At 40.8% G+C, this 26,254-nt stretch overlaps 1 protein-coding gene across 10 annotated transcripts in view; it reads right to left on the bottom strand.

The window, feature by feature from the left end:
- arvcfb (ARVCF delta catenin family member b) overlaps positions 1–26,254 on the bottom strand; it is a 181,385-nt gene that overhangs the window by 144,413 nt on the left and 10,718 nt on the right. The gene's annotated exons all lie outside the window — the stretch shown is intronic.

Genomic DNA, 26,254 nt, shown 5'->3' with positions numbered 1-26,254 from the left:
ATTTAAATGTAATCGTTCATGCTGAGTGAATGCAACAAGTTGCCCGTGCCTGGTCCAAAGTCTATTTACCCTCCCTGAAGCTTGATATGCCCTACAGACCCCACAACCACACACTCTCACAAATCTTCGACACCAATGTCTAAGTTTTTGTCACACTGGCGGGCACCGTGGAAGTGACCAAGCAGAAACATTCAGGCAGCCCCTGACATGTTATTCAACAATTTGAGAAAGTTGAAAACCGAGCCAGGAAAGGACACACAGGAGATAAGTTTCTTCCATTGCACAAACTGTGAGACATGAACTCCAATTTTATTTGGTTGAAAATGCTGGTCATTCTGCAGCTAATGCACAGTGTGTCCGCAAAATGCACCATTGCAACATGGTTACATTTTCATAAAATTATACGTTCCTGGTTTAAAGCTCCGGGAATGGAAAGAATGGACAGAAAGCACACTCATTATTTTATCCATGAAATACTATTTGTAGTTGGAACCACCAAATTACCACTTCTACTGAGTCTGTAAAAATAAGACTCTATCAAATTGGTGCAGCCCAAGTCTCCGAGCATGTATAGTATCTCGTCACACGCTGAGAACACGAGGCATCCGTGAAGATGGGAGGCGGTGAGGGCAGGCGCTACCATATGGGCTATAGCTGCACAGTGGGCTAATGTTGGCATTGCAAGAAAGGATGCTGTACAAGGACATATCTCTGGAAAGACCAACATTTTTCAAAATGTTAAACATGGAGTTCAAGTGTGACGGAATAAAATGTGCCTCTCTGCTGTTTTGTATTGTATGTGAAAAAATCATTTATCTTTTTAAGATTCAGTTTTACACTGTTATACAATATTTATTACATTGTTGTGGCTGTTACAAGGAATCATTTAGACTATACGACTTTGCATTGATTTATTCCAACATCATCACAGTCATAAAATTATTTATTTGTGTTACATACACACAAACAAGCTCATGGACTTTGTTCGGTACGTAATGATGCATAAAATAATATTACTTTATTGTAATTTTGTCAAATGATCAGAATAGTTATCAGGCTTCCTCAGTGTTGCTGATCATTTGAATCAGGTGTGTTGGAGTTGGGAGACAAAGAAAACACACAGCAAAGCGGTCCTCAAGGACCGCAGCTGGAAATCTATGTAAACGGCATATAGTGACAGGCATAAGAAATAAATCATTTTGAACTGGATGGCAACATGTACAATAAACCTGCGTATCCACCTGTTGCCTTTCATGCAACAATATGATCACACCTTGCAAATCTATCACCTTTGTGTGTAACAGTACAAACCCAGATTTCACCCTAAATAAGTATATTTGTGATGAAATTGAGATATCATTAATTCAGCACAAACATTTTTTATGACATTCATGTCAGGCGTTGACTAATTTAGAACAGGTGCCTTGGTTGGAAAATTCTGATTTAATCATTAATCTCCTAAATAAAGGATCAAATTGGAATTCTTCATTTCTCTTTGACTCTAAATTTCACCACAACGGATTTGTGATGAACGGATCTTAGTCATAAACAGCGATTTCCAGCAAGTTGGAATTACAACTCGCCTTTTTTATGCACCAGAGATGAAGATCCAAAGACTTACAATGGTGATGCTAGCATCATTATTGTCATGTCTGTTTGATTATGTAGGGTTGTTTTTTTTTTACTTTAGTTTCATGTTTTGGACATGTGTTCCCGTGTCTTCTGTCCCATCATGTCTATTGTTTCCACCTGTGTTCGTTTACCCAAGCCCTTGTGTTAACCAATCAGGTCTTTCCAACTATCTGTGTCTTGCCAGGTGCACCTCGTTGTCTCGTCAATTTGTTTGTATTTAGTTCCCTGTTTTTCATAGAGTTCTTGTCGGTGCATTGACTTTGTCTCAACCGTTGTCAGTTATCCTCGTCTCACGGCCATGTTCACGACCGTTGTTCTCCTACCTGTTTCGCTTTATTTTCAGTTTAGTCAAGTCCTCGTGTTTTGTTATTCCCACATATTTTGTACTTGTGTTTTTTCTTGATTAAATTGCCGTTGAGTTTCCCCTGCCTTGCTTCCCTGCTTTTTTTGGTCCTCCACGTCACATTTCCAGACAATTATGAATCAAACTCCAGTAGTAGGCAGGACAAGCCTCTCTTCAATTTGATTGACTGTTGCATTGCTGGAAAGGTGTGACACACGTCGGTTCCTGCCTAGGGGCAGGTTTGGAAATTCACTCTCACTCCTTAACATGACTCTGTGGGCATATTCAGAAATGCGTTCCGAGCACATTCTACTCCACTCTGACCGTCTGGAAACTCAAATCATTGTTTAAATGTGCCATTAGGTTATTCAGAGTGGCACAAAATAGGAGTGGCGGTGTTTCAACTGGGGATATGAGGGGCCCAGAGCTTAATGCTGCACAAAAACAATTCAAGCACTAGCTGCTGATTGTTTTCCAACATTGCTTCTTTTGGAAATTAATGGGAGGGGAGCAGGCTCGTGCTCTCCGAACACACCCACTCTGAGTGGTTTTAAGGCATCAGAGTGAATTTCTGAATGCACATTGAAGGTGGGAGTGTTCAGAGATGCAGAGTATGCTTAACTGTTACCAAAAGCGCTGCCATCTTGCCTTGGCGCTCATGTAGACATGTAAATGTTTTTTTTTGTTTGTTTTTTTCAAACATGGCTTCCTGCAAAGATGCATTCACTACAATGTTTGTAATGATGCGGAATCATCATTAAAATATGGCCACTTCCAATGAAGTGTCACACCTTAGACATCTTTTGGCTACCAGATCTTTACTGGAAAAGAGTAACTTGCTCAGTGACCTTGCTGAAGGTTGATCAGCGATCCCCAGAGTTCACTGCAAATGGGATCAAGTGGTAGAAGGGGGAGTGCATATGCGTGTGCTCGTGTTGTTTTTGTGGGGGATGGGCATGTCTTACTGGATTTCTGTCACAACAGGAGTTGTCAACCATCTGGAGATGAGCAAAAACCCATAAGACATCCTGTTACCTCATCTGCCATTCTGAGCAGATAGCGGGCTTCTGTTCTGCTGAATATTATTAACACTGGGGCACCACAACCAAAATTATTTTTGGAATTATTTTTTTCTCCAAAAACAAATCAAGTGAGACGTACAAAAAAGGTGATTGGAAGTAAGTAAAGAGATGCTTGACTGTTTTTGCTGTGAGTGGGTGAAATGTTCTCACATTTTAAAACAGGTAGGCCTATGTCAGCTTTTGACTTTCAAACGTGTCCCTTGATTCATCTCAAAGCAGGCCATTTTTGCTTACATGATGATTTCCCATAAGGACTTTTTCAATCAGAGAAGGAGAAAGAAACGGCAGAAACTCACAGAATTCTCTGGTCTGGCACAACAAACGTGCCATGCAATATATGCCAAGTGTTCTGCCAACAATAAAAGGGAAAAAAACTATTAGAGTAATGGAGACGCTGATTCAACACTGCTATGAAAACAGGAATGTCGCAGCATTCACTAAAAACCCATTCAGACCGACTTAATGTGATATGGAGTCTAGCTCTGACCAACACTCAAAAATGCTAAACAAAAAGCCATTGCATTGTCCTGTACTCTTTACACACTCGCACGCGTGCATTCATGCACGCATAGCGGCATGCACAAAATAGAATCAATAGCTTGGTTTACATGGAGACTTTTTTTTTATTCCGATTTAAATAAAATCTCTTACATGTGACGTGATATTGTCGCATGTTTTTGGAATGTGGGAGGAAATTGGAGTACCCGGAGAAAACCCATGCTGGCACGGGGAGGAAATGCAAACTCCAAGGAAGGCCGGAGTTGGAATCAAACCGTGCACTTCTGCACTGTGAGGCCATCGTGCTAACCACTGTGCTGACTTATCTAATTTTCTCAATCTTTATTAATAACAGTTCAGTTCATAACTATAGCAGTTCTTGAACAAAATTTGTGACCCGGTCCTTTTTCCTCATCTCCATGGTGCATTGCATCATCCAGCATGTCTAGATGAGTAATGGCGTCTGATTTCTTGAGCACCAAAAACCTTTCTTTGTGCATTCAAGACATGCCAGGTTGCCCCTCTGTGCAAAAAAATACTAAAATAAAATAAATTAAAAAAAAACATTCCATCCCTTGCGTCTATTGAAATTGGCTATTCTTGTTGCCAACCACTCTCTTCACAGCAGATTTAGAAAAATACAATGTGACAGGATATCCTTTCCTTCTACTTGGTGTCATTTGAGATCCACTAAAAGTTGTCAAACCTGAGCTACGGCACCCCATAAGTGATTTAAAACGTAGACACAAAACACTGGAAACAAGCCGAACGCTAACCTAAAAAACATTGGGGCCAAACTAATATTACATTTTAATATCATTAATGTTTAATGTGTCAAACAATCACTGTGGGTTTGCCACACCTGATGTACAGTATTTACATTTGTCTGGAGTTAATCCAGTAGCAGTGATGAGCAGCAGCACTTCCATGCTACCAATGTTAATATTCATTGTCGCAGCTTCCAAAGATAAAGTCTGAATGAACATCCATCCATCCATCCATTATCTGTACCGCTTCTCCTCACTAGGGCCACGGGGGTGCTGGAGCCTATCCCAGCTATCTTCGGGTAGTAGGCGGGATACACCCAAACTGGTTGCCAGCCAATCGCAGGGCACACAGAGACGAACAACCATCCACGCTCACACTCATACCTAGGGGCTATTTAGAGTGTCCAATTAACCTGCAATGCATGTTTTTGGAATGTGGGAGGAGACCAGAGTACCCGGAGGAAACCCACGCAGGCACAGGGAGAACATGCAAACTCCACACAGGAAGACCGGAGCCGGAATCGAACCCACGCCTGATGCTGTCTCTCACTGTGAGGCCATCGTGCTAACCAGTCGGCCACCGAGCCGCCTGAATGAACATAAGGTAAATGAAACCTCACTGTTCCAAATCAAAGTCATTCTGCGTCGCAGAAGGCGACTGAGTCGTCAAAGGTTGCTTGGCCCTTGGAATGATAAAATGATCAAAGTTTGAGATTACGTAGGCCTTTGTTGTGGAGGGCAGGCCGAATGATGTGGGCGCGAGGAGGAAATCAACAGGAGGGCAGCAAAAGAGCAGAGGCTGAAAAATTGACCAAGCAGAAAGCAAACAAATCTGTCAAGCTATCACAGTTGGTTCCGGAAACGAATCAGAATTTATAATACTTGAGTTCTCACAGTGGCTTTGACATATCCTTGTCTACTCTTCTGTAAGCAAACGACCCTAGATGGGCAATTTCACCTATTTTGCCTGTCCGTCCGCAAGCCTGGCACCCTTCAGTCCTTACACTTTCATCCTTTTTCATAAAAATAACTGTCTTGCGTCTTCACCCTTTTAAAATGATTCCGTCCTTGCATTAGAGTTGCAAAGCATGCTGGGAGTGCACATGAGGTACATTCACTGATGAGCATGGACACGGGTCACACTGTAGAGATGGCTGTATTTCTTAAAAGTTATCCCTTTGCTCAAATTAAAATGCAATTTAAAATGCTTATTCTGGCTCTCAGTTGCTTCTTCACAAGGCCCCTCTCCTGCTCACTTGTTCGCTGGAGTACACGCATGAGAGAGAGAGAGAGAGAGAAAGAGAGAGTGAGAGAGAGAGAGAGATGAAGACATATGTGGTCCAACCTAATAATGTATGTTGGAATAAGAGTACAAATGTAATTAAATAATGCAAAAGAATACAGAGAGGAATTTACAGCATGAACTTTCGGGGTGCTCAGCCAGTCTAAAGATAATTGTGACCACTGGCTTTCACCACTGACACTCTAGCGAGAGAAAAAAAAAATCAAAACCAAAAAACACTACCTCAGGGAATAAGGCTGTGCTTTTCTCCTACAATAGAAACAGCAGAGTAAAAGTGCCTTACAAGTCTTCAGTTGTCAACTGTTTTACTGCACTGTGTTGCCCACCATGTGTGACCACAAGCATGTAGTGAGTGCCCAGATGATATTTGGACACCACTAGAGGCAGAGACTTGGCATTTCAAAATGATTTTTTTGAAGCTTTTGACCTGCAGCTGTTGTATGCGGTTATCATATCAGTCCAAAAACTTTAGTATGATGTAGCGGCTTTGTAAAAACCCATTAACCAAGGACAGCACCAATCGAAATGACAAACACTCTGGTTCAACCAGCTGCGAAGGCTAGTTTTCCATCTTTTTTTCAAGTCGCTGCTCTTTTTGGAGGGCACTTACACAGAATGGCGGGACCAAGTCGGTAATAGTCTGCCGTCTGATGGAGCATCAGAGTCGTAATGCAGCACAGAATTGTGAGCTTTCATGGAATGAAATTATTCAATTTCAATACCGCCTGTCCTCATTAAATTCACAGGTGAGCTGGACCAAACACCTTGGATGAATCAGTCAGGAGCAGCGCATATAATTAATTAAATGACATTAAATTAAATAGCAAACTCAAACGAAAAAAAAGAGCCTCTATTTTTCTTTCCAATGTCCCTGTGCAAGCATGTGATCCATCTGATCCTCCTGTGTCCATCCAATCACTTTCCAACACCTCTCCTGCAACTGGCACATGGCCACGATCATTATTCCCATCACCTGTGGCTGGTCATTCGCCACTTTGTCAGTCATCTCTTTGAGTGTCTCCTCCGACCTGTTCCGTCTCAAAGTCTCATAATCCGTCTTCAGGATATTTGGTCCTCGGCTGCTGTTTAATGTTAGCCCCTTATTGAATAATCTTGTGCTGTCTTTTGATCATTTTTAAAATGACCATGTTTTTTTCCAGCCTTTACCACCAGACTGCATTTCCTGCCCCGAATTACACCACTGCGTGAGACAGAAAGGGTCAGACCAAACAAAATTCACCCAGCGTAAATGGCAGCAAGAGCAGGGTAATTGGAGTGGTGAACAAAACAAATGTATGAATACCTTGGCTAAGAGGGATTGCCGTTAGACAAGAGTGTAGCCCGGGATGCTTCGAGAGGTGCAATTTTTTGGACAAAAAAAAGCAAATCAAGCAATGAGGACTTTAGATAAAAGGCAAAACATCACAATCTCACAGCAGCATGTTGAATAAGCAAGCCTGGCAGTGCGCATACATTAAGTCAGCCGAGCCCTCCATCTTCTTGCAGACAGTCGGTTACCATCCCAGCGCATCTGCCAAAAGTCAGTCAAGTGCTTCAGCCACTCATGCTCCCCCTCAATGTCACCTTTCCAGGGCTTCTTACACTGACAATCTCTAGTCCCACACGCCCCCTAGACACTGACACAAGTTCCCGGTTCACATTATTCCATCTGCTCTGGCACACTATTCCCATGAAGGTCCAGTTCCTGTTCAGTGATAGTTCCAGACCCTTGTACAGGCTCCATGTTAGCACGAGACATGCACAAGTTGCCCCTCAGGGCTGGGCAATTTGGGTCAAACCAGTCACTGCTACCTGGATGATAATTCCCTAAAACTCATGTTCAAAAACAACAAAAGGGTTCATCGGGGGCAAGAAATGGATGGTTTTAGACTGGTCGAAACCTACATACTACAGAGCATGCAATTTACCTGCTAAAGGTAATCCCTCCATTTTCTTTACCACAGGGTCGTGGGTGAACTGGAGCCTATCCTCGCATATCCCTTTTTTATATATGTATTTGCACATATAAATGCTAAAAATATGACAAATTAATTACTTGAGACACAATAGAATCAGGGCTCCACACTAACATTTTTTTAAATTAGAAAAACAGTGGCCACTAATGTGAAATTTTAGGGTTGAGGGCAGAAAATGTATGGGCGCACTGTAGGAAGACTTGCCAAGTAAATGTTCACATTTCAACTCATTTCCCCTGAATTATTGATAAATGAGTGAAGTGTGGAGAGGTTTATCAGCAACAAAATAATGTTCAATAATAATAATAATAATAATAATAATAATTGGCGGCACGGTGGACGACTGGTTAGCACAATGGCCTCACAATACGGAGGTCGTGGGATTGATTCCGGCTCCAGCCTTCCTGTGTGGAGTTTGCATGTTCTCCCTGTGGCTGCTTGGGTTTCCTCCGGGTACTCCGGTTTCCTCCCACATTCCCAAAACATGCAATGCAGGTTCATTGGACACTCTAAATTGCCCCTATGTATGAGTGTGAGTGCGGATGTTTGTTCGTCTATGTGTGCCCTGCGATTGGCTGGCAACCCGTTCAGGGTATCCCCCGCCTGCTGCCCGAGGATAGTTGGGATAGGCATCAGCACCCCTGTGACCCTAGTGAGGAGAAGGTTGCTAATTTACCAGTTGCACATGTGTGTCTCAAATTTTGCAACCATTTAGCGCTAGTTTGGATCCCTGAGTGCCCAAACTCTTCGGTACATTATTATCTATCAGTCACATTATGTAGCTGTCAAAATGCTGAGATGCTTTTTCCTCACAAAGGTCGCAGGCGTGTTGGAGCCAATCCCAATTGTCTTCGGGGAGTAGGCGGGGAACACCCTGAACTGGTTGGCTGTCAGAATTTAAATTTCAATCATCAACTTAAGCATGATAATTTATACTCCACCATATGGAAAGCGCTTTGTTACAGCTCCAGCTGTTGTGAAATGCGGTTCAATAAAGTATTGTATGTAAGGACATGATTAAGTCTGCAAAGCCCAAAGCCATGCATTTGCATATCATGGACTCTTGACTTGACCTGTAATTATGAACATGAGCCATATTTGCGCCATAAATTCCCCATTCGTGCATGCATGTCCCATTCATATGCATGTAGCCCTTCCTTCCCCAGATGAAGATGGTGAAAAACAAATTATGAGGATGACTCATTTTCAGAAGAAAAGTGTGCCACGTGTAAAGACGAATACACTAAATCAGACAGTTGCACATGGAAAAACGGCCTCCATTTACTGCAGCAGGAGGGGATGAAATGCAGAGCACTTGTTTTATGATCTCCAGTAAATTAATGGTAGCTGACAAGAACAATCCATTTCTGGAAACAGCAGATAACACTTGGAATTATCAGAGTGAAGCTGTCAGCAGAGAGACAATAGAGAGGATACTATGGATTTCTGTAGCATCCAGTGTTGAAATTTTGCATCATTAATATATATATTTTTTTAATTTCCTTTGGTTATTTTAAATAACATTGTTAGAATGTTAATCTAAAGTCAATCGCTTGGAATTCAGTCTGGTGTATGAACAAGGTTATGTTTTGCCCTAACCTTTAGCTTGAAGCAAAATGAAGATGATTAAGCCTCATCCAACTGGATTTCGGTGAGTGTCGTCTTTGATTTGCATTGCACCATATTAAGTTGCAGCGTTCAATGCATTATTTGAGACATGGCACTCTCCAGAACGTATTCGCCTCCCACTTTACCAATTCATATAGACAAAAAAAAAACAATGAACTAATAATTGATCATTATGTTTGGCACTATAGTATCGGCCCATCGTGATCGGAAACCACAGCAGACTTTGTGGCAGCTCTCTACCTCTTTTGCTCTCTCTCTCTGCCTTCACTGCTTTAAAAACAAATCTATCTCTCTATATCTTAGTGCCAGGGTAGATCACGTAGTGGGAGTGCAACAGTAGCACAGCAAATAAAGAACAGGAGGAATTATTCCCCGCACCATGATTAATTAGACAGTATTTGAGGCATATTCAGATATTCATAGCTTCACTTCCTAATATAGGAATGTAAATATTAACAAGCATCTGAAAAAAATTCTGTATTTCCCCTGGCAGATACTCAATTTCTTTATGGATTCTTATGATCCCTTACATACACTCGAATACAGTGTCCAAATAACAGCAGGAGGCCAGTCACACCGCAAACGTCTTCTGCTTCTGCTTTGCCTAAATTGTGGAGAGCACAGCTGCCCTCTATGGGCGTCAACACATTCTCACACACTCTCACCAGATATGTATACTATGTGTTGCATCATGGTTAGAAAACCCCCCACAAATGTCAGTGTTTCAGTCTAGAGTTTTTACACTAATGAATCAGATTATCTTGACATTTTCACCACTGTTCCCTCTTTAAATGCAACATAAGCAGTGGTGAGCCATTCTTTCTTTGTAAAGCACATTTTACTCTGTAAGCCAAAGTCAATATAGCATAAGAAAAGTATTTCCTTGTCCCCCCGCCCCTTTCTGTGAACACAATCCATGTAAAAATATGTGGGAACGGGGAGGAAGAGAGCAATCTGGTTACAATTTATTGAGTAAAGCAAAGAAATGCATTTGTGTGTGGATGTGCTTTTATGACCAGTCAACTGATTTCTACGCTTCAGAGAGTCCGAGATATTATAGAATCATGTTATTATTGAGGGAGCCTGAATAGCATCAACCATTCCAACCACTCCCTAGTCCTCACTGATCGCAACCAGAATGCTGTGCCAAGTGGCCGAGGAATAACCTGAGAGGAAGTGAGGATATTACAGTTACAGGACTGTAAAAAATGTATAAAATAATAACAATGTATGTCTATTACAGAAATAGAAGGGCAGTAAAGAAATGGCTGTCCTCAAATATCACATATGTTAATAGAAAACATGTCACATTCAACCACAGTGACCATGTATATATTAAGTAGGTAGAGGAATTTTGGACAAAAATGAATCATACTGACAATAAAAAGTAATTGTTCACATAATTTCTGGACAAAACATTATTTGGATGCTTTGGATTTTTTTAACAAGACGGGCAACATGTAAATGTAATTTTCCCAAACCATAAAAAATACTCAAATTGAAATAATTTACGATACATGGCATGACATTATTGCAAAGCTTCACAACTGTCAAAATCTGAACCTGTGTGTGCATGCATATGACATTTGTATCTGCACATTACGTGCTGACATTATTAAATCTACACGATGCAAAGCCATGCATTGCAAGTGTGTTGTCATTAAAATTCATTTAATGAATGACTGAGTAAAAAGAAGACATGCTGCAGTGACCCAATACAAACAAATCGTGGCTGATTTGCATATGAAGCAGTGAGGAGATGAAGCAAATTTCCTCCCATTGTCAGGAAGCTGGCATAAACTATATTATGAGAAAAGCAGGAGTCAAAGCAGGGAGGTCAGATTTGCCATGGCTGCTGCTCCCTGTGACCTGTCATCCATGGCAAAGACCTACCACGATGAGGAGTACAGCTCAATGGCATTATAGCCACTGCCTGACGGAGAAAGCAGGAATCTCTCTTTCATCATACATCTGTATAAGAACAGAACTTTCTGACATGAATGTATCTTATTTCAAAATACAGGCACAGAATGACTAATGAATGTTAGCACTCTGTTTGGCGGGACGTGAACAAGTGCAAAGGATGATGCACGACGAGAGGGTGTGTTGGGTACTGTTTATCCCACCTTGTATAAAGTATGTGCTAGGCAGCAAGTCAGAACCGGGGTAGAGGACATTGCTCATGCAGAATCCTGCAAAGCAAAGCTGTTGGCTCTAGCAACAGTAATGTGCTGTGCCACGTTATCACTTTTCCATGACTGCAGGCAATCTGTTTGACATGAGGGGCGATTAGGACACACAGGGACGACCGTTTCCTGGCTGAAAGTGGCCTCAAGTCCAAAACTGTAACTCTCATCTGAAAGACGAACTGTCGAGATATTGAGCAGTAGGGAGTAGAGCAGTGTTTCCTCCAGGCTTGACGTGACTGAATGTTCAGAAATGAAACATGGTGGAGAAATACTGTATATTTCAGTTTTAATATAAAAGGATGGCCAAAAAAAAAAAGGTTATGGTGAACCGAGATGAAAGGTGCCTTCAGATACTGGATCAAAAGCATTTAATAATCTGGCAGTTTTGAGCTAAATATGTTAATTAGGGCTTTCAAAAATGCATGTCTCTCTCTCAGTAAAATGTTTCCATTTACATTAAATGAACAATATTTGCGAATGTTTAAGTCAGCTTTCCTGATCCCTAAAACATGCTTATGGACACATTGAAATTTCAGACAAAAAGAGATTCCGATGTACTGTAATTGTGGAAATAAAGAAATGAACAAGCTATAACAATATTGCATCAAAGGTACTTTACACACTGATGTATTACAGCTGCACATTGATTCATCGAATACTGTACATTATATGTATGTGTATTAAATATTAGGGGTGTCCCGTTACCTGTTAAAAATGCAGTGAGTAATTTAATCAGAGTACTGTAACATTAATGTAACTTGAATACATTTAATTATTTTTGGATTTCTCCAATACCAGATATGTTGAAAGAAATTAATACAAAAAAAAATCAGTATCATGATTATTTTGAGATATTGATTTTTTTTTTGTCTCATGGCTGTTTAATATGCATGCTGTTCGAATGTTGGAGGAAGCCTGAGCAGCCACAATTCGAATCCAAAGCACAAGAAATGTGAAGGAGACACACTTGTGCACCATGCAGTTGAGACAGACAGACAAACAGATAGATAACTTCATCTGGTGAGGGAAAGCAGATTTGGTAGCTTCGTAATGATTTTCAAACCTTTCCACATGACCAGTTTGTAAATTTGTAAATGTCGAGGGGAGAGGTTTGCTTCACACACACCACAAATGAGATTCTGCCGAGTGACAAACCCGGAAGTGTGACATCATTTCAAGACAACTATGGCAGAGCTCAACATGGATGCAATGTTAGATAGATGTTTGTAGACTACATGGTTCACGTGAAATGTTTTGCTCTCATGTAGGTTATCCATCCAGTCATCTTGAAGAGGGAAAAAAATGAAAATAATCTCAGATCTGAATCAGGGTTCTTGCAAATGCCGACAAAAATATGATATATCTGCAAAAGCAGCGGAAATAGCCAGAATGTATATAACACATCTAAACTATTACAAAAATGTAGACCATACTGTGTAGGTATGGTACATTAAAGATGTAAAGAAAAATAATTGCAGACAGCGGCCAGTAAACGATTGTAGAAATTTCACACACCAACAGTGTCAAGACACAAACAAGGCCAACTAAACTGTTTATTCAGATTAAACTTCATTTTATTTTATTTTATTCATTATTTTTGGTGTAACTTGGAGAGCTATTTCCCACACTTCATGCATTTGGATGTGGTTGAGGAATGAAATCATAAATTGCCGAGATTTGGTTCGTATGAGAAGTAAATTCCCTACCAATTCTATTTGAAGTACAGCGAGTGAAAACAGCAGCGGGGTGTGCTAAAAATGTGCTGCAGATTAAGCCCACAATGAAAGTGCCTCCCAACCAGTGCCAAGGTTGATAATCCAAATTAACTCTACGGAGGCTCTTCTAACACTCCGACACCTGTCGGACGAGACAAGGCTCCGAGCCAAGCTATTATGCTGTAATGACTTAACTACCACAGGAAAGAAAACGATTCGGCAAGCTGCTTCTGATTTTTAACAGCCGTGCTTCATCTGGTCATTTATATCTAGTTTGTCCTGAGTGATCCCGCCATAAAGCTCCAGACAACCAAGCTCTAGGATCATTGGGACACCCAAAGCCCTCAATCATGATAAGGTGAACGCCCAGGGACGAGAGGATGGAGCAAGCATCTAAATAAATATTCAATCAGTCGCGACACCATTCATGAGGTGTGTCCGAAAAGTTCCAGGAATTATGCCACAGTGGACGCAACCGGCTGCATTTGAAATATTTAGTGCATGAGAACATCTGAGAGTTGTGGCAGGACAACTCGTGGCTGCTTCGCCAGGATAAAGCGGCAGTTCACAATGTCGTAAGCATCAGACAGTTCCTGCTGAGAAGAACATTGCAATGCTGGCGCAACCCCTCAACTCACGTGACTTGCGTATTTTTCCCCCTATTTCCTAAAATCTACGTGGTCAACAAAGGGAACTGTTTAAAAAATGTGGATGACATCAATATGGCCATGACGATGGAGCTGTGGAGGATCCTGTCAAAATCCTTTTAGGAGTACATGTGTCATGGTTCCGTTTGTTTATGTTTTCAGTTTCCAGCTGGAGTAGTGGGCGGTGCCTTAAGCGGCGCACCTGTTGCACATCGCAATCACCGGCCTATTTAAGGACTGACAAACCAACAGCACGTTGTTGGATTATTCGCCTTGCTCATGACGCTGTTTCCCAAGTGTTTGAAATTCTCGACGTTCTTGTTTGTATTTCTGTACTCAGTGATTGGTAGATGAGGCATCCTGTATCGTTTCGACACAGTGACACAATGTATTGACACTGTGTTGACACTGTGTTGCTGAATACTGACACCTGGTGGACTTGCAGGAAACCTTTGACAGGGTCATCTGACACTGATCTGTCAAACTAATTTTCTCCAATTCCATTGATTAGCGACGTTGATGTGTTTTTATAAATCCTATTTCGTATTACTTTCCATCGCACTAATTATTCTCCTATTTATCTAATTTATATATTTAACTGAATTATTGTTGTATTGCACTGGAGAGGGGAGCTCTCTAATCTCGTTGCACACTTGAGTACAATGACAAAGGGATTTCTGATTCTGATTAGGCATTTGCTTTCACATTATTTTTACATACACGCAATTTCATAAAAAAAATCTTTGATATTCGAGACGCAGTTGATAAATTAAGTAAAAGTGTTGTGAATGACAATGGACTCATTGTAATTAAAGATTTTTATTCCAAAAAATTAGTTTCTCCAGCGTTTTGTTATTCAGTCTATTTCTTTTTTTGAGGCAATTTCCCCCGAATTTGAGAAGATCCTCTCACAAGGCACTGAAGAGGCCGGTGTGCACAACGCCTGTGTGGCTAATATAAATAGGTGAGGGAACGTTGCCTCCATGGACTTGCAGTATAAGAGCGGGTCTTCCGTACGTGCAACGTGTCCTGCTAAAATATAGCGCTGCACCTCTGAGTGCGCATCAACAGTGACGTCTTCCATCTTGCGGATCTTTAACGCAAAGTAACGCGCCAATAACTCGATGCTTGTTTTGAGCGTCCATCCTGTTGACAGATGCGCTTCCTTATGAACACAGTTTGGCGCGCGACCACTGTGTCGACACGATTCTGGTAGTGGTCACGTGACTTTCTTAAAGCGGTACCCGCACCGACACGGGGTTTGCCCCGGAAGCTCGGCGCGCGCATTGACGCCTCAGTGTCGCTGGACCCATCACTAGTACTCATGTTCCATGTGCTTTTGACTCGTTCATGTAAGTTGTTTTTTATAGTCATAGTTTCGGTTTGTGTTATACGTGCCACTTGTTGAACTTTGTCAGTCTTGTTAATTTTTTTTTTGTTAAATAAAACTTTGTCAATTCTCCTGAGTTTTGGAATCTGCTTTTTTCAACAAAACCCACCAGCATGAAAGTGTAGCACAGAAGGTTGGAAAAGTGTGTTGGACTGTAGGGGGATTACTTTTGAATGGAAATACTTGTATTTTGAATTTGAAATGGATTTTTTTGTGACACTAGTCCTGAGATTTATCTGACACAGCACTTTGTGTTGGAAGGGTGTGTCTTCATATTTGACAACAAAATGTCTAGCTCCCAGGCAGTGGTGAAGTCCCAAGGCTAATATAACCATTACGCTGCATGAGCAAGCATAATTTCATACTTGGAATCTCTGCGATATTATGTCTCCGCTTTGAAGCAGCAATGTGGGAGAAAATACACTTTTCAAAGCGCAGTTGAAAAACAAAGTCACAGGAATGACATTTATTGATTTGCAATCTTTTCTAGGGTCATAAAATGGTGGGAAGTGATGTCCTTCGTGAAGCTATTTATTTTTAGGAAATAGAAAGAAGCACGGAAAAAAAAGCCGTTTGACAATATCATCAAGATTAATTAGTAAATTTTGTGTAGCTCAGTAAACAAACACCACTCAGTTTGATGCAGCGCAGTTGTATAACGTGGCAAATTAAAAGATAAAATAAAGAGATTGTTACATCAATACCTTTCTGAGTGTCAATCAATAATTATCATTACGTTTGTAAAGGCAGAATTTATACAACTGGACATTGCATCTCACTAGATTGTGCAGGCGCAACGTACTACTCAGAACAATTTTGCCACTTGCACAATATATCCAATAAAGGGCTATAATTAAAATAAATAAATAAAAAACAGCCCTAAATTCTAAAGTTCATTTTGGATTGACACAGTCAGAAAGATGTCTTTGATATTGTAAAAATGCTCATAAAACAGTGGTTGGTCATTGTTGTACTTGTGAAATGTATAGTTAAGGTCCTGTTAAAGGAACACAAAAATGTTTATTAGTTTGACACACCACAGAGAAGTGTGTTGTTAACAAGCCTGACATTTCTATTTTTTTTTTTTTTTTTGTAATAGTACGGATCATGAGATTCCAAAATGGTGAAAAATCAAGCCATTCTTTTGGCTCACATGTGATGTGGGCGTGTCCAAACAAGCCACACAAGTCTAAAAATACTAGATGTAAACTGTATCTTATTTACCTACTGTTTGTACTGGCACAACTTTTTTTAATTCTCTCGCTGGGTACTCTGACAGCAAGCGTGGTTTATATTTCAAACTTCCTCCAGCCTTCTAGCATGTTCCAAAAGCATGCATGTTCGGGTATCTCAAATAGTGGGCCGGTGCGATGCTGAGGGGGGCGCGTGGGACCCTGGGGAACATGTTTTTTTGCATGGTGTTCGAATAATATGAAGAGGTTAGTCTACATTTGCCGTGACACAGCTTTATTTTAATATGTAGTGCATATCACATGTTGTAATCTAGTGAAGTAGATTATGCTTGAGTGTTTGCAGTTTGAGTGGAAATGCAGGAGAAAAGCTGACGCAATCAACATCGTGCTGAATCCTGATAAGAGATGTTTGCTGAAGTCTGCTGCAACTACGACGACACCTATGCTAAAGAAGAATGTCGAGAATAATAAAGAAATTCTTATGAAGTGGCGACAGAGAAATAACATAAGAACAATTATTAACAAATGTAATAAAGAGAAGTTGATATTACACCGCACAACATTAACTACACGGTATAGGTTTTGTTGCTAATTTTGGTTCACACATTAACTAACAACTCTGGGAACAGCCACCTGCACCCAAGTTAAGGCGACTCAAAATCAACATGAAAGAAGTGCGGACGTGAGCAGGATCAACAACAGCTGCGACCAGAATAAACATACCCTTGATCTGTTGTGTTAACCTGTATTGTGATATAACTCATGATTTTCAATAAAAGGCCCAGGGAGGTGCAGTAAGCTTCAGAGATTCGACCCGATCACTGGGGTATCATCTCTCCTGGCTGCCAGACTCTTGCCACTTGGTGTCCGTGTCTATTTTGTCTCTGAATTTCCTACTTGTCATGGTAAGGGTCGCTCCACCACATTTGGTGTGATTCTCCCGTGACATTTCAGAGTTCGAGCTGGATGGTGACTGGATCGAGCGGAGGGAACAGTGATGGCTGGAGGAAGACTGTGCACAGCAACTAGTATTAAAACCCTCATTTTGAGGCCAGCCTCGCTAGAACATCCCGACGCTCGGCTCGATCACCATCCGACTGAACCAGAAGGGACAGCACGGAACACCAGGGGTAAGATAAACTTTAAAAATAAATTATGTCTGATTGACGAACCTGACACATGGTTTTGGGACCGAAAAAGGCGATGTCAGACAACGCGAGTTTGAGCTTGTCAAAGCTGTTTGTACCCCTAGTTCACGCAGTACTGGTTTAAAAAAAAGTGTTGCCCTGCCACACAGGACTGATTAAAAAAAAGCGTCACCCTGTCGCTCGTTGACCCGGAAGTGATTTCTTTCGCCGCTACTTTAATGCACCGCGCCAAGCTATCTTGCGCCGCAACAGAACGGACTTTATTTAAACTATATGTAAGTCCGCGCACAGCAGAAGCAACAAGCTACGTGATGGCAAATAAACGACTCTGCAACCAAGTAGCGTGCTAAAAGAGGAGGCGAGCAAGGAGGCGCTAAGTGCGCTAATCGCTAAAATTAATTGCTTGGATGTATGCTCGACTTTTAACAGAAGTCTGACTCGAACCGCGTTTGGGCGGAGTGCCAGCAGCTATGAACAGAAATGTTGTATTGCAACCGTTACGTATAGAAACATAAAATAAGACGACGGCGATGTTAGCAATTTAGCAGACGCTCTCAGGCTGGAACTCGGAAATGGCTGACGTCATCCCAACGAAGAGGTTCGACGTCGCACGTATTGTCAACATAAAAAAAAAAACGTATAGTAAACATTAAAACTGTTGGTTTATGTTATTTATATAGAATTTTTGTTTAAAATCCCCCTGGCTCTGTTTGTCCTTTCTATATTAAGTACATATTAATAACTGTTTGATTTGTTCATGTTAATAAAGTAAAAAAAAAAAAAAAAACATATAGTAAATATTTATCCTCTCATCAATATTTGCACAACAGTACTGAGTTTCAAGATCCTCACAATAGTCGTTCTCAAAATGGTATTTTTTTTTATCAATTTAGCTTTGTTAAGGGGTATTTTATTGACAATCTAACATTAATATACAAAGAACATATACATTAAATGTAAAAAAAAATTGTCGTAGGGGGGCGCGAATTGTTTTCTTCGTGGTAGTGGGGGCGTGACAGGAAATAATTGAAAACCACTGGGTTAACTGTATGCTACAATCTGCTCATAGCTGTAAATGTGAATTAATGGTTGTAATATGTGCCGTGTTTGTTCCCGTGATTGACTGGAGACCAATGTCGATTAGATTAAGGAGTAAAAAAATTGATCGACATCCTAATTAGGGCTAAATGATTATGGACAAAATGAAAACCACAATTATTTTTGATCAATTTTGTAATCACAATTATCTACCATGTTTAGCAAAAAGCATTTTTATTGCACTACTTTTCAGCAAACAAAATCAAACTTTGCGTTATAATGTTGGAATTAAAAATGTACCAAGGTACTGAATAAATGACACGACTGGCTCCCCGCTGCAGTGTGTGTTGGCTTTTTATTTAGGCAGATTAATAAAGCCGTAACCATGCGTTCTCCTCCTCATGGTTGGCTGACTGAATTGATTTGTGGCAGCCAAAATCGTGATCACGATTACAATTTGATAAAATAGCACAGCCCTATCCTCAGGGGGATTAAGTTGTACAGGTTCCATCATAACAAGTTAGATCAATGTTGTGGGCAGATACAAAGGGTGCTTGTGGGAGTAATGGGCAAAAATGCAAACATGACAAGTTGTTTGCAACTCAGGATGAAGAATGTGTTCAACCCATTGCAAAAAGGTTTAATCCATTTGTGAACATGGACGGATTGCAGTTACCTGCATGTCCAGTTTGGGGGCATAAAAAAAGAGAAAGAACCCATCATGTAGCCTTTGTACTACACTAATTGTGGAGTGAGCGAGGACGCATATTTAGGAGAATTAGCAGGTGTCACGTAACTCCCCTCTCTCGCCCACCAGGAGTTTCAGCTTGATTTCAACTTCCCAGCCATCCACATATTTGTTGTGTCCTAGAAACCGCTGCATAGTGGCTTAGCCTGACCTCAATATTAACAGACAGGACACACTGATGGCTGCTAGACAAGCAGGAGAGCACGGTCAGAGTCAACGTTGTTAAACGACTTGTAAACAAGTCCGGACACAGGCAACAGGCTTTGAGCTGGGAATGGAAGGTCACACCAAGAGACCAATAATGGAGGGGAAGAAAAAGTGAGACCACCAAAGAAGGCTACGGGAACTGTTGTATGTAATATAATATCCTCAGATTTTTTTTTTTAATCTAAAAGAGAAAATAATCACAGTTTGTACATCCATAAATTCCTACAGGGGATATATTTGTGTATCAACCCATGCACACAGTCCAACTGTCCAGGCCTGAGTGAAGAAGACATATGGCCACATGGCCTCTGGGGAGTGTAAAGGCCAGACTCCAAAATCAGCCAAACAAGCTTATCTTACTTTCACTGAAATAAGTAGTAAGGCCATTCATGGAGAATTAAATAAGGGCATACAGAGGGGCCGCAGCCCTGCACATGAATGCTCGTGTATTTGATCAAATCACTACTGAACCTTTGACCGTTTGTCACTATTTGATCTGGAATCTGTAAATCCACAAATGAAAAGGGTGCTGTCAAGAAATCCTACAACAGAGTCAAAGTGACAACTATAAGGGTGAAGAAATCTCTTGTATTCAAATGAAACCCACGGGTACTTGGCAAGAGTAAATTAGGCAGTAATCTGGTTATATAATTTGCTCTCTCTCCACAAAACTGATTAATCTCTAAGTCTGTAACTCTTACTTAGTAACTCAAATTTTGTGTTTACTGGCACACATCATCTCTCCTGCTAGTATTTATTTTTTGGGGTAGAAATACTGGTTTAATCATTTTAACTCAGTTTTCAAAAGAATCCTTTGAAGAAAAAGTTCTTATGAGGTCTACGTTACTATATTACCACAACCATCTCTGCTCTCCACAAAGATCCAAACCATATTTGTTTTCATTTTCCTCTGGGCTGAGCAGGTTTTAATTTATTCTAATTTAAATTTAATGATTCTATCTCAGGTGTGGGCAAACTAGGGCCCGGGGGCCACATGCGGCCCGTTCAACGTTTTAATCCGGCCCGCCGAATTTGAAAAAAATTAAATGAATACACCTTGTTACTTTTTTATTTTCTACATCCTGTGGTTTTTCAAGGACATATTGTTGGAATGCTTTTGTTCACTTTCATTTAAAATTAAATGTATTTTTTTTCTCCGATGAGGTGAGCTTACCAAAACATTCCTTCCATCTACTCCAGGTCCAGCCCCTCTGTCAAATTTTAGAACTCATTGTGGCCCGCCAATCAAAGAGTTTGCCCACCCCTGTTCTATCTGAATGAACCCATTAAGTTCTATGAGACTGCTGCCATCTGTATTGTTGGGTTCTACAAATGCACAATGACTTTGTCTCAGAAAACCATATTCATTACGTCACCATCACAGTGCAGATTTTTTTTTAGGTTGTTCCCAACTTAAAATAATAGATAAATAAAACAATACGAATTTATCGGTGTGCCCATGTTGCAAAATGGGCCCTGTAGTACCAACCCATGGTTCACTTCCTTCAAGGGCCCAAATAGAGGAGAAAAATGTAGTTATTTCGTGCAATTGAACATTCTTACTGCCGTTGGCAAGAATGACCTCCGGTGGCGTGCCCAGGGACTCTACAGTGCACTGCAGGAGGCAAAACGTGTTTTCCATGATGAATGTCAGCTTGGCTAAAATCCATCTGTCTGCCACCTCCTTGATGAAGTCTATTTGGCAGCCCTAGACAGAGATAGCTTTCTTAACCACTTGTTGGAGTCCCTTTTTTTCTCTCTGTCCGTGATGCCTCCTCCCCAGCACATAAGGACAAAACAATGCTGAGGCCACCGCCGTGTCATACACATCCTGAGCAAAGCCATACTTGTGTCGAAGGACCTCAGCCTCCTCAGCAAGTGGCAGCAACTCTCGTCCTACTTGTACAGAGCATTTGGGTCTCCTGTCCAGGCCAGTTTATTATTTAGATGAACACCTTAGTAACTAAATGAGTCCGCTGTCTCAATGTTTACTGAATGTTCTCCAGTGGGTGTCACAAAAGTTTCCTATGCACATCGATCAGCTACTCTTTGTTTTTTGCGGTGTTTAGGAGCAGGTGGTTATGTTCACACTAGTACAACAAGTCCTCCTCTACTCTCGCTCGTTCACCTCGGGTACACAGCCCATGATGATGGCGACGGTGGACAACACTAACATAAATGTTGGTTGTTGTTGTAAACACTTGTTCAGACCCAAAAGTTTGGTCTTTTAAGGACAGCTATGAACCCAAAAGCAGGAGACAGACTAAAAACCAAACCGGGCTCAACTTCGGTACCCAAGGTACACTTTAAAAAAAGCACTGCAAATACTTAGGGCAAGACAAAGTTAGATGTCTATGCACGTCTATAGTTCATATTTGACAGATTGTATTGACAATATGTATGACTGTATATCTACTCTATGTAGCAAGTTAAATAAATTATATTTTTCCTTATTACATTGTAGAAGTAGGGATGACAACATTAAAGCGTTAACTCTGGAGATTCATTTTAAAAGCATGAACTCAGTTAAATATTTTAACACCAATAACTCAGTTTGATAGACTTCAAAAATAATTTGCATGCTTTGCAAATATTGTACCACATTTGCTATACATCTTTAGCACATCATCTCAGAACAAAACACTGGGCCATGCAAACCAACACTGCTGGAGTGTTGTGCTTGTGGGCTGTTTGGAGAAATGTTACGATGAAAAATGCCTGTAAAGATGTCTTTGTTTAGATCGTATTCAAAAATCAAAGAACGCTGTTAGAACAGTCTTTTAATTAAATATACTTCATATTTGATAATTTGCATTAATTCCAAGATATTATTCAGGTAAATATCTGTTACAATCTTCACAAAAAAATAATGGTTGAAAAATGTGATTAATCGCAATTAATCATGGATATTTTCTGTGATTAATCAGTTAAAAATTGACTGCACTATGTAGAAGACAATAAAACATTGCACCTGAAAAATCTTGAGACACTCAGAATTCCTGATTCATGTTTTTGATTTTGGCGGTTGCATGAGAAGGCCAAACAAGGGAAACAAATTGTATACCACCAATTGTACAGGTCAGTGGCATTTACCCATACATGACACTGCAAGGTCACATGTCCTGTAGGACAATTGTTTAGCTGACTGTGTATCACTATGAGCAACCGCAAGCATTCATTGCAAACGGTTAATGCAAGGTGGCAGGCGTTCCCCTGAGCTTGGCCATCACGTCCAATCCATCATGGAGAAGAGTGGAAATGACTAATTCCACTGATTTATCCATGCTCTACACTGGTATACAAAGCTGCACTCGGGATGAGATGAAATTTGAAGAATTGCAGTGAGGGCATGTGGCATTCACAGACGAAGGCAAAGGGTGGGATTATACAGTATGTGATGAGAATCCAATCTCAAGTAAGGGCTTCTTCTATAGGAAAGTCAACCTTCTGTACATTTGGAGTACATCACCAGTTCATGTTCAACGAGGCACTTTGAATCCGAAAACAGGTCAAGCTTTTATTTCAGATGAATGAATCAACGGGAATCAACTCAACAGCAATGTCAATAGTAGGCCTGTATATAAACCCGCATGTGTAGAAACCCCCCAGCATTGAGCAGGGCTAAAATGAATTGGAAGCCATACTGGATCAAAGACAACAGGAGCTGGAGGCAGAGACGCATGTGGGATTCCTTGAGGGGGCTGCAAAGACGCTTTTAATCTCTCTATACCTCTCTGTACTTCGCCTCAGCAGCTGCTGGAGACAAAGTAGTTTAAGATACCATGGGCTGAGGCCCATATGAGAAGATTATGATGGAACTGAAATGGGGATCAGATGAGGGGGAGGACTCAACATATGATTTTCCAGCACAAATATAGATAGAAGCGTGGTGCTCCGTCTTTCATTACAGATAAACAACTTTGGGTTGTTTTTGGTATTGTTGTTGTTTTTTGCCATAGCCACAATGGGCTGTATACATTTGGGGGTGACTTCTTGATTTGCTATGCACTACTTAGATTTTCATATCTCTCAAACAGCTGGATCCAGATTGTAAACCCAGCAGTGAGGAGATTCAAAGAGCAGCAACATGCAAAAAGCAGGAATTTGGAATTGGTGTCAGACTAAATTTGGATATCCGTGTTGGCTACAACCAGTCAGTCAGTTGAGATTGCTGTGCTGTAATATACTTCCTAAATCCCTGCGGTGCATCCAGGGTGTTTGATTTGTGAGCGGTGTAGTATGTGGCGTGAGTGACAGGAAACAACGGATTAACAGACTCAGTTATATTGAGGCAAGAGATTATTTGAGGCCAATTCAAGTGCTGACCATTCTTGTCGGACACATTTAAAAGGACACATTCAAGGGATCATTCATATTAATGCAAAACAAAAACAAAACATTTAAATTGATGACTATTAATTTTAATTGGTGTTAACGACATCATCTCAGCCAACAATGCAGAGCAATGAATGGCAAACAAAAAAAAACAGGAAAAAGTGCAATGTTTCACCCCATGTCCTTGTACACATGCATACACACACACGTACATGCACACATGCGCATGCGAACGTGCACACGCATAGCCATGTTTAGAGACAGAATTCATGGACGTCTTACTTCATTTATGCATGCTGAATTTTTTTCTCATTTCTCAAAAGACGATGCACATATGATTTATTAACATAGCATATTAAAATACACTGGGCTCTCTACGCAGTTCAGTAATGCATTACCTTGTACTAGGGCAGCGCTGCCAAGGTTAGGTCTTAGGTCACAACAACTGCATCACTGACACTCTTTTGATAAATACTCAAAGACTGTTCGGTCTTTCAAGATTGAACTTTGTACGTGAAAGTTGATGCTAGTGGTGTCAAAATTAATCTATTAATCAACAACTAATCCATCGAGTAATAATTTAGAGGCACTGTTAAACTTGGAATTGTCCAAATGTTCCGATTCCAGCCATTCAACTGTATTTTTCTCTGATTTCTGTCATCCTTCAGGAAAACCGATGCAAGATGGAAAAATCAATCAAATCGATTGCACAGCCATCGTTCATAACTATAACAGCATTTCGATCATTTGAAGTCTTGCAGAAGAAATAAACCATAGCAGGTGTACTAAGTAAGAAACGATGGACAGGTAGAGTGAGGAAACCAGTAGCAGTTGATCACAGAAGCACTTTAAGAAGCACATTTGCAACTTCCACAGGGCAGGAGTGAAAATATCACAATGTACTAATTACATGAGACTTGATGAACTAAACTACAAAAGACAGATGTAAGTGGCTATTGAAACCAACACTCACAGAACTCTGGAGCAAAAAAATAAATAAATAACTTCCTAAAAGCGAGAAATTGTTTGTTACTCGCCATACATACTGTGGGTCACTTGTCTCCAGGCCATGGAAAGATCGGCAGGAAAGACAGCATGCATATACCATAGTTGTGTCCCAGCTGGGTAAAGCTCCTGGCTTTCAACCACAACTGAAGACCAATGCAGTGGGAGCCATAGCAGCACATCAAAAAGCCTCCCACACATAAAGGCCCGCATTGATGAATACGCTGGCATCTTCTCTGCCACATTCATTTTCTGACAGTGTCCCTTTATATCTATTGCCAACTCTTAAGGACGGGAGGAAAACATTTTCCTGTCTTTATTTGACAGCCCCTTTGAGAGGTCTTCTCGCGTGACCTCTGCATAAATTATCTTGGCCACAACAACAAGTACTGTATGCAGAGAAAATATGTTTTGTTACATATATGCATGAGGTACAACACTGTTTGACTCCAAAATCTCCTTCAATAGAATTCTGACACTACTTGTTGCTTGAGAGATCAACTTAAGCTTAGGCCAGTCTTTTCTTTTCCTTTTCTACTTAATTGAGCCAAGGCACATACAGTATTTGTGACATCCATCCATCAAGCTTTCATATCCTCACTGGGGTCGCAGTGTTTGTTTGTGATGTCAATTCCAGCTGACTTTGAGTGGGTGGCACAATACACCCTGGACTGGTCGAAAGCCAATGAAAAGCTACATATAGACAAGTAGTCATTCAGACTCACACCGGCGGATCATTTAGAGTCGCCAATGAACCTATTTGATCGGCTCGAGGAGCCTTATTTTGAAGATTCCCCGACCGATCAACTATTTTAAGACACATCACACGTGTGGCAGCTCTGACGAAGACTGAAGTGGCAACCAAAACTGTCGGCGAGGTTAGAGTGTTTTGCTCTCCACCAGAAAAAAAAAAAGGCGCTGACATATAGATATATACAGAGAAAGAGAGAGAGAGAGAGAGAGACATTTGCTGTTTAATAGCCGCTCTCCTGTGTTCGTTATTCGCACACAACACGCACATACACACACAGCCCTCATTCAGCGATCACAGCCGTCAGTCACACACAAGCGGTCACAATACACGCAACACACCAACATGTTTTCCAAAATGGATTGTAATCACGTCTACCTTTTTGCAAACCCTTTATCATAGGCAAAACGGTTGAGAAAATAGATATCTTTGAAGTGCTTGTGGCAAAGAACACTCTTCGACACTGGCTTGAAATTCCCTCTATTTGCCAGAATAAAATTGGTCCATTTACAACCCTATTTTTCATTTTTTGGGGGGGACACTCAAAAGCTTCCCAGAATACGAAAAATGCATCGCCACACAGCGCCTAGGCATTTCGCAGAAAAACGCAAACGCAAAAACAATGTCAGTTAAGCAGCTCACCGGACAATAAGCAATG

The sequence above is a fragment of the Idiotropiscis lumnitzeri genome, chromosome 1 (genome assembly GCF_059441095.1).
Source record: "Idiotropiscis lumnitzeri isolate Australia: NSW breed Sydney's pygmy pipehorse chromosome 1, RoL_Ilum_1.0, whole genome shotgun sequence".
NCBI lineage: Eukaryota > Metazoa > Chordata > Actinopteri > Syngnathiformes > Syngnathidae > Idiotropiscis > Idiotropiscis lumnitzeri.
The sequence above is the reverse complement of the archived record's forward strand: the minus strand, read 5'-3'. Positions and strand labels throughout refer to the sequence as shown.